This window comes from Schistocerca piceifrons, chromosome X, assembly GCF_021461385.2.
Source record: "Schistocerca piceifrons isolate TAMUIC-IGC-003096 chromosome X, iqSchPice1.1, whole genome shotgun sequence".
In the NCBI taxonomy this organism is placed as follows: Eukaryota; Metazoa; Arthropoda; class Insecta; order Orthoptera; family Acrididae; genus Schistocerca; species Schistocerca piceifrons.
In genome coordinates this window covers 660,374,412-660,384,428 of record NC_060149.1, presented here as the reverse complement: position 1 = coordinate 660,384,428, position 10,017 = coordinate 660,374,412, and the positions used below count along the sequence as shown (strand labels likewise).

Genomic DNA, 10,017 nt, shown 5'->3' with positions numbered 1-10,017 from the left:
TGAAGGCTCTCTGCAGAGGACTGTTACACCACGTGACCGTTCACTAACTGTAGCAGAATATTTGTGGGTAAGTATGGAAATTAATAAATTAGAGTCGCTGTCCAATTTATCCCCCACTCTCACACTTCCAATTGCGACATACGATAATTTGCTGCTCGAAAATGTCCTGATAAATGATCCCTTGTTTTAATGTAGTTGTAACATATATATGACGGTAGTATCTGTTCCCGAAAGAACAGTTACCGTGGATGACCATGCAGCTTTGCTAGAAATGAAATGATAATTAAATGGACACCCTAGCTGCATGCAGGCGTTGATACACTTTAATGGGGACATGTTGAAAATGTGTGCCCCGATCGGGACTCGAACCCGGGATCTCCCGCTTACATTGCAGACGCCCTATCCATCTGAGCCACCGCGGGCACAGAGCATAGTGCGTCTGCAGGGACTTATCCCTTGCACGCCCCCCGTGAGATCCACATTCCCAACATGTCCACAACACTACATTCGTAGTGCGCCTAATAGATGTTTGCCCATCATACTCATTACTCGTGGCAGATTAATCTACCATGTCCCGTACGAGTTCGGGCATAGCGTGTGCGTTCGCACAAGAAGGTCAAAGGCCGGGAACCCATATTTTTAACTATATATGACGGTAGTATCTGTTCCCGAAAGAACAGTTACCGTGGATGACCATGCACCTTTGCTAGAAATGAAATGATAAGCTGCATGGTCATCCACGGTAACTGTTCTTTCGGGAACAGATACTACCGTCATATATAGTTAAAAATATGGGTTCCCGGCCTTTGACCTTCTTGTGCGAACGCACACGCTATGCCCGAACTCGTACGGGACATGGTAGATTAATCTGCCACGAGTAATGAGTATGATGGGCAAACATCTATTAGGCGCACTACGAATGTAGTGTTGTGGACATGTTGGGAATGTGGATCTCACGGGGGGCGTGCAAGGGATAAGTCCCTGCAGACGCACTATTCTCTGTGCTCGCGGTGGCTCAGATGGATAGAGCGTCTGCCATATAAGCAGGAGATCCCGGGTTCGAGTCCCGGTCGGGGCGCACAATTACAACATGTCCCCAGTGAAGTGTATCAAGGCCTGCTTGCAGCTAGGGTGTCCATTTAATTATCATTACATTCGTAGTTGTAACATGTATTCCTCTTCACTAGACACTGATGCGGTGCATTTTCGTTGGGTATGCAATCAGCCCATCTCATTTTCAGAATTCTTCGGTAGAAGCTGTTATTCTTGTCTTATTTGAATTGCTGTTGATCCATGTTTAACGCAACTACTTCTCGCTGAAGCATAACGTTGCATTCGATGCCAAGAAATTTCTCTTTATCAGAAACACTTTTCTAGGTATTAAAAATCTTCTTTTTTTACCCTCTTAGACCGTCATCACACATTTTATAGCACCTAGTCACAAATCTCTTTTACTGCTTTTAGAAGTGTGTCACATCCTCTTCTTATGCACTCAGATTACTTGATTTAATAGGATTAAATTTCAATGCCCAAGTATAATTTTATGACTTTCATCTTATAATCTCATTTCGCGTAACCAGTCATTCCACTCAACTCTTCCACCAAGTTTAAATTTCTTCACTTTGTATTTAGTTATCTTCCAAATTCGCCTTGGTTTACTTCGCAGCTTGCCTACTGCACCAATAGAATAACACTCTCTCTCCCCTCTAGATTACTGATTTGTTTTCATGAATCCTCTTATAACTTTTATTACTGCAATCCATCTGCTGTAGAAAGTTTAGTCATTCCCCTCTCGTAAATTATCAGTGCTACCTTCAGAATGTCAGGGAATTCCTTCAATTCAGTGTTAGTACATAATCTTGTAAACATAAATGTAAATACTAGCATTTGCATTGAGTGATTTGCAGATACTACAGAGGACCTAAACCTGGATGGGCGGATGATGTTTTCAACTTATATACCTCATGATGTTCGTCAAGTGTTCTACCTGTGCTCCACCACGCTCATTGTGTTACATTACTAATGGTGGTCCGGAGGAACCATCAGTGGGGATATATTTTGCCTTACGATAATGTTAATTCTCACCTATGACGTCTGGCAGGCCACTTATAGCGACGTTCCAGTCTCTCTTCTGTTGCCCATAAACGTACGCTACGCGAAGGCAATGGCTGTGACTATGTGTGTAATTTATTATACATCAAATATGCTTTGTTATTCCGGTTGTATGAGATGCATGTAACAGAGCAGGGCACTGCTTAGTGTAGTCATATGCAGTGTTTGTGGAGTCGTATGTTGAGCCGCTGACAATAAAGTTCATTGAATTTAGTCAGAACGGTCGATCGGGCAACACTGGCGACTCACAACGCTGCCTATGAATGGTGGTCGGTGTTGACTGCCTGCCCCCACCATAGTTCAGTTGAGCATCGTCTATGTTCCGTGATAGACCTGTTGATCAAAATGCTTGATCAGTGCATTAGATTTGAATTGAGGACATGACAGTGCTTTGCAATGCTTTGCAAGATACCAAAAGAAACGCATGCAATGCTGGTACATGTTCCATGAAATCAGTGTACGAGTGGTTCGCGTAATAGTTAATAAGTCTGTTCCATTACTGAATGAAAGAAGAAGTCAGAAAAGTTTCAATGTGTTGTGAGTAACATGGTTCTGGAGAGGAGGGCAACCTCGTATTGGGGAGTTACGTGGACACAATAGGCTTTCTGCTGCTAAGATTTGCCTTGAAATATTTAGGGAAACCTCAGAGTACCTAAACGTTGATGGCCTGATGCCGGTTTATAAAGCTGTTCTTCCATTGCGACTCCAGGATTCTACGTCTGCACCACCACGATTGTGTTAAACACAAATAGTGGTGATTTGCAGGTGTCATAAGTGATAGTACACATCACATTATAAAAATTGTAATACTATCCCTTATGACACCTTGCAGGTCACAAACAACGACGTTCCAGTATGTCTTCTGTGGACCATTACACCACATGATCGTCCACTAGATGTAAGACAACAGTTGAGGGTAAGTATGTAATTTACTAAATTTCAGTTTTACTTTATTATCCTATTGGTATCAGGTTCATGTAACAGAGCAGGCCGCTGCATAGTGCAGTCGTATGCAGTATTTGCTGGAGCCTTGTGTATGGTTCCGCATTGATCGTGTGGCAGTTGACAGCTTTGACTTTATCGTTAGACTGGCGATACAGTTTCAACTCTTACTGTATTTTCTGTTCTTATTATGTAATGTATTTATGTATTCTAGGTATGCTGTATCGCATGGAAGTATAATCGTACAGAATGTTCACACATTTTTTCAGTCCAATTGGTTTAGTGCTTCCTCCTTTTACCGCAGAAATTCTTGTAATGTAATTTTTTTTTTCATAATGACTACCCCCTGCGGGTTCGGGGGTTAGAATATTCCCGCGGTATTCCTGCCTGTCGTAAGAGGCGACTAAAAGGAGTCTCAAGTGTTTCGGCCTATAATGTGATGGTCCCCATTAGGGTTTGACCTTCATCTTTCTAAATTCTTCCGAAGAGCGAGCCAGTTGGGGAACGGCACCTTACATGGTGCACTGTATCCGTCGTGCATTGAGACCCTTATCCGGCTTTCTCGTCGTCACAATGGTGTCCCGCTCTTGGGCTAGGATACGTTCCTGGGTGTGATTAACACTTTGCACTGTGCAGTGTTGCTTTTTGCTGAGACGACGACCTTGGACATTTTTACACCTATGATCCAGCATGGTAGCCAGTCCATTATGGTGGGGCCGCCATGTATCCTGTTGATTGTACACCCCTGACAACACAGAGATCGCTGTGCTGATGCCTGGCCGTTAAGTCTCCACGTACGCCAAGGAGTAGGTGCCTATCTCACTGGAGCATTGGGACTCTCGGTAATGGCCACACTGCCAGGTGGCCCTTGCTGCGGCTGGGTGGCGCCCGTGGGGAGGGCCCTTGGTCGGAGTGGGTGGCATCAGTGTGGATGATCAGCAATGAAGCGTGGTACATCGTCTCTCGTTGAGGGCCAGCCGCCAGCAGTCTCTAAGCGTTCTTGGGTTCAATTTAATGCTCAGAAATACTATCCAAACACGTTCCCCTCCCTGGCTACACCATGGGAGGAGTGTAAGTTTCAGGATGGCGGTGACAGTTATTCGCCCCGGTTCCTAGTTTGTACAAGAGCTGATGGAGAGTCTTTCATGTCCACAAGGCCTCAGTTCTTCGTAGAGAATTTAGAGGACAAGTTCGGGGAGGTGGAGGGCTTGTCCAAAATGCGCTCTGGGTCAGTTTTGATAAAAACGGCATCCTCTGCCCAGTCACGAGGGTTACTTGCTTGTGACAAGTTGGGGGATGTTAACGTTACTATCACACCACATAAGAGTCTAAATATGGTCCAGGGTTTTATATTCCATAGGGACCTACTTTTGCAGTCTGATGAGGAACTGCATGCCAACTTAAAGCGTCGAGGTGTTCATTTCGCCTGGCGCTTTAATTGGTGTCAGAGGGATCATTAGGTTTCTACCGGTGCCTTCATATTGGCCTTCAAGGGTGAAACTTTACCTGGAAGGTCAAGATGATGGTCTACTGGTGTGATGTCAAGCCCTCTATCCCTCCCTCAATGCGGTGCTTTAAGTGCTGGAAGTTTGGCCATATGCCTTCCCGCTGTACTTCCAGCCTCACATGTCGAGATTGCAGACGCCCATCACATCCTAATACTCCATGTGCCCCGCCTCCCATCTGTGTCAACTGGGGAGAGCATCATTCACCTTGCTCGCCAGACTGCAGCATCTTACAGAAAGAGCGCAAAATCATGGAATATAAAACCCTGGACCCACTGACCTATACTGAGGCCAAGAGGAAATATGAACGACTGCATCCTGTGCAAATGACTGCCTCATATGCCGCTGCAACGACTAATGTACTAGACCCATCTGTTCCGCGAATTCCAGTTGGATCGCCAAACAGTACAACACATGCCACCTTGCCCATACGGAGCACCATCGCCCCTGTTGCTCCTGCGCCACTTACTTTGGGAGCGACACCCTCCCCCCCCCCCCCCCCCCACACACACACACATCGGGGATATCCGTCCCCGCTTATAAGCCAGAGAATCGTCCACCTTCTTCGGCTTCTCTCGTTCGCAAGGGGACCCTTTGGTCCCTCCCTTCCCTTGCTTCCACAAGCGGGAAGGCTGACGCCCGACAGTGGCATAAGTGCCCACAACCAGCTGGTCGTGGGGCTTCGTGATCCTCCTCTGTCCTGGAGTCTGATCGGTGAACCCCTCCCAGCCAGTGAAACACAAGGAGCAGCATGATAAATCCTAGAGGAAGATCTCTAAGGCCAAGGAACTTGCGGTGGCACCCGCACCACCGCAACCTTCGAGCTCTGCGTCTGAAGATCAGGTGGAGACCCTGTTGTCCGCTGAGGACCTCGATATCGCCGGTCCCTCAGACACAATGGATAGCACTCGCTCAGGTGCTCAATCGGTGGCAGCAGGTGACCCAGCGGCGTAATCTACCTCCCCAGTCCCTTCACGTCTTTGTCAGCCATGGACAATATCTTACTCCAGTGGAACTGCAGCGGTTTCTTCCACCATCTTGCTGAGCTCAGACAACTTCTCAGCCTCCACGCTTTCCTTTGCATTGCTCTTCAAGAAACTTGGTTTCCGGCAATGCGAACCCCCGCCCTCCGTGGCTATCGAAGTTATTATTGGAACCAGGCAGCTTATGAAAGGGTATCTCGTGGCTTCTGCATCTACGTCCTTCACTCCCTTCACAGCGAGTTTGTCCCTCTACAAACACCTTTAGAGGCTGTCGCTATTCGGGTGTGGACGCCACAGGCTGTTACTGTCTGTAGTCTTTATCTTCCACCTGATGGTGATGTCCCGCAGCATGTCCTGGCTGTGCTGATAGCCCAATTTCCGCCACCTTTCCTGTTACTGGGTGACTTCAACGCCCATAACCCTTTATGGGGTGGATCAGTGGCAACAGGTCGAGGCGCCACCGTTGAGAATGTATTGACATAGCTCGACCTTTCCATTTTAAATGATGGTGCCTTCACTTATTTCAGTGTGGCGCATGGCACATACTCCGCCATCGACATTTCGATCTGCGGCCCTAGCCTCTTACCGTCTTTCCAATGGAGTGTGCATGACGACCTGTGTGGTAGTGACCACTTCCTGATCTCTCTGTTACTGCCACAGCGTCACTCCTCTGGGCGCCCTTGCAGATGGGCTATGAATAAGGCTAACTAGGACTTGTTCTCCTCCACTGCCGCTATTGAGACTCTTTCTAATGAAGCCATTGATGCGGTGGTTCACTCGGTCACCACCAGCATCGTCACTGCCGCAGAATCTGTCATTCCCCGTTCTTCTGGGTCCCCTCGGCGGAGGACTGTGCCTTGGTGGTCGCCTGCGATTGCCGAGGCGATTATCTATCGCAGGCGGGCTCTCGAGCGTCACAAGCAGCACCCCTCACTAGAAAACCTCATCGCCTTTAAACGTATCCGCGTGCGGGCCCGCCGCATCATTCACCAACACAAGCAGGAGTGCTGGGAACGGTATGTCTCCACCATTGGCCTCCATATCTCTCCATCGCAGTTTTGGGCCAAGATTAGGCGCCTCCATGGCTATCGGACCACTGTCAGTGTCCCTGCGCTCTGACTGAATGGAGCAGTTTGTACTGACTCTGACATAATTGCAAACCGGTTAGCAGACCATTTTGCTCTCAGTTCCACTTCTGTGAATTACCCACTGGCCTTCCGCTCCATTAAAGAGCGGTTGGAACGTCGGAGCCTTTCATTTCACACCCGGCATCCTGAATCCTACATTGTTCAATTCAGTGTGTGAGAATTCTACAGTGCCCTAGCCACTTGCCCTGATACAGCTCCCAGGCAAGATGGCATCTACTGTCAGATGCAGAAACACCTCTCAGTGGACTGCCAGTGACGCCTCCTCCACCTTTACAACCGTATCTGGGTCGAAGGTGAGTTTCCGTCGCAATGGCGGGAAAGCATTGTTATCCCCGTTTTGAAACCTGGCAAGAACCCATTGGAGGTGGACAGATATCGCCCCATTAACCTCACCAACGTCCTTTGCAAGTTGCTCGAAAGCATGGTGAGCCAGCGATTAAGTTGGGTACTCGAGTCTTGGGGCCTTCTGGCTCTGTCTCAGGGTGGGTTGCGTAACGGCCGCTCTGCCGCCGATGATCTGGTAAGCCTGGAGTCAGCCATCCGAACGGCCTTTGCCCACCGTCAGCACCTTGTCGCTGTCTTTTTTGACATGTGGAAGGCGTACAATGCGACATGGCGCCATCACATCCTCTCTACGCTTCATGGATGGAGTCTTAGGGGTCCGCTGCTGATTTTCATGCGAAACATTCTGTCGCATCGTACCTACCGCGTGCAAGTCGCGGCCTCCCATACTTCTCCCAGAGTTCAGAAGAACGGGGTACCACAGGGATCTGTCTCAAGTGTCTGCCTGTTTTTAATTGCTATTAATGGCTTCGCTGCGGTGGTGGGAACGTCTGTCTCAGCTTCCTTGAATGCTGACGACTTCTGCCTCTACTATAGCTCCATTGCCATTGCAGCTGCTGAACGTGTGCTGCAGGGCGCTATCCGCAAGGCGCAGTCTTGGGCTGTAGCGCATCTCTTCCAGTTTTCGGCCACCAAGGCCTGCGTTATGCATTTGTGCTGGCGACGCACTGTTCACCCTGAGCCGCAGCTTTACCTTGATGGCGAACCTCTTGCTGTGGTAGAGACACATCGGTTTCTGGGTGTGGTTCTTGATGCCTGGTTGACTTGGCTCCCACATATTCCGCAGCTTAAACAGATGTGTTGGCGGCATCTTAAAGCTCTGCGATGCTTGAGCCACACCAGCTGAGGCACCGACCGATCTACCCTCTTACGGCTCTACCAGGCGTTAATCCAGTCCCGTCTGGATTATGGGAGCCTGGATTATGGGTCAGCATCCTCTTCTGCTTTGAGGGTGCTGGAACCAATCCTTCACAGCTGGATCCGACTTGCCACTGGTGCTTTCCAGGTCAGCCCTATGAACAGCATACTTGTGGAGGCAGCTGTCCCTCCACTGCAGTCCCAGCGCCAACGTTTACTGGCCGCATATGCAACACATGTTTGCAGGTTACCCAGGCATCCTAATTATCGTCTCCCATTCCCTCAGTCGGTCGTCCATCTCCCAGAACGTCGGCCCCGGTAGGGTTGTACGATCGCGGTCCGCGTCAGAGAGCTTCTCTCTGCTCTTGGTGTTTTCCCTCTTCCACATCCTTTCCGGGCCCCCCTGAGTACACCTCCGTGGTGTGTGCCCCGGCCTTGCCTTCGGCTTGAATTGGCACAGGGTCCGAAGGACTCACACTCTCCGGAGGCCTTCTGCCGCCGCTTTCTTTCCATCCTTGCCACGTATCAGGGCTCTGGCGTTCTTTACACTAACAGTTCGCTGGTTGCTGGTCGTGTCGGTTATGCTCTCACTCTAGGGGCCATTGCGAACAATGCTCATTGATTGCTCGCTGCAGCGTTTTCACTGCTGAGCTGGTCGCCATCTCTCGTGCCCTATATTATATCCGCTCCTGCTCAGGTGAGTCCTTCGTTATCTGTAGCGACTCCCTGAGCAGTTTACAAGCTATCGACCAGTGCTTCCCTCGCTCTCGTCTGGTGATGGCTGTCCAGGAGCCACTCGACACTCTTGCCCGTTGCAGCCGCTCTGTGGTCTTTGTGTGGACCCCTGGTCATGTCGGGTTCCCGGTCAATGAACATGTTGACGCCTGGCCAAACAAGTGGTCCACATTTTGTTGGCCTATCCCCGTTTAGCTGTTCTCAGGCAGACATTTGCGCTGCCTGATGCGCTCCCTGCCCTTTTAACAGATGACACCGCCATGGCAGGCTTAGTTTTGCGTTTTAATCGGGCAGGGGCTTTTATCACTCAATATAAGTGTTTGACTTTTTTTGTGTTGAGTTGGGCCTTTGGCCTAAGATTTTAGACTGAGTTTTTCGTGTGTTTCTCGGTTGTTGGCTTTTCCTTTTTTTGTCTCTATGGTCGGTCAACCACTGTCACACTCAGTGTGATTTTATTTCCTTTTGTCTGGTATCTGTCTAAGTCTTCCTTGTCCTGTGTCGCCTGTCGTGTTTTCTATACATCGCTTTTATTCTGTGTGGGTGTTTGAAATTTTGGAAAGAAGGACCGATGACCATAGCAGTCTGCTCACTTCAATTGCACAAACTAACCGACCAATCATAATGACTGGCAGAAACTGTGTTCGAAACATACTACATCATACTCTGAGGTGACAGGAGTCATGATATAGCGATATGCACACTCACGAATGTCGGAATTACAGCGTACACAAGATATAAAATGGCAGTGCATTGACAGAACACTCATTTGTACTTACGTGATTCATGTGAAAATATATACAACATGATTATGGCCACGGGCCGGGGTGGCCAAGCGGTTAAAGGCGCTACAGTCTGGAACCGCGCGACCGCTACGGTCGCAGGTTCGAATTCTGCCTCAGGCATGGATGTGTGTGATGTCCTTAGGTTAGTTAGGTTTAAGTAGTTCTAAGTGCTAGGAACCTGATGACCTTAGAAGTTAAGTCCCATAGTGCTCAGAGCCATTTGAAGCATTTGATTATGGCCATACGACGAGTCTTAACAGACTTGGAACGTGAAGTCGTAGTCAGAGCGAGACGCATGCGACATTCCATTTCGGAAATTGTTAGGGAATTCAGTATTATGAAACACAGTGTCAAGAGCGTGCCGAGAATAAATAATTTCAAGTTTTACATCTCATTAAGGACGACGCAGTAGGTGACGACCTTCACTTAAGGACAGAGAGCAGCGGCATTTGCGTAGAGTTGTCACTGCTGACAGACAACCAACACTGTGTCCAATAATCACAGAAATGAATATGGGTCGTATGTTGAAAGTATCTGTTATGACAGTGCTCCGAAATTTGTCGTTAATGAACGACGGGTGCAGACGATCAGCGCGAGTGCTTTTGCTAAT

At 48.6% G+C, this 10,017-nt stretch overlaps 1 non-coding gene across 1 annotated transcript; it reads left to right on the top strand.

The window, feature by feature from the left end:
- The first annotated feature begins 1,003 nt into the window (after window positions 1-1,003).
- Window positions 1,004-1,078, top strand: Trnai-uau. Its single transcript has one exon. It is a non-coding gene; the product is annotated as a tRNA-Ile (tRNA).
- The last annotated feature ends 8,939 nt before the right edge of the window (window positions 1,079-10,017 follow it).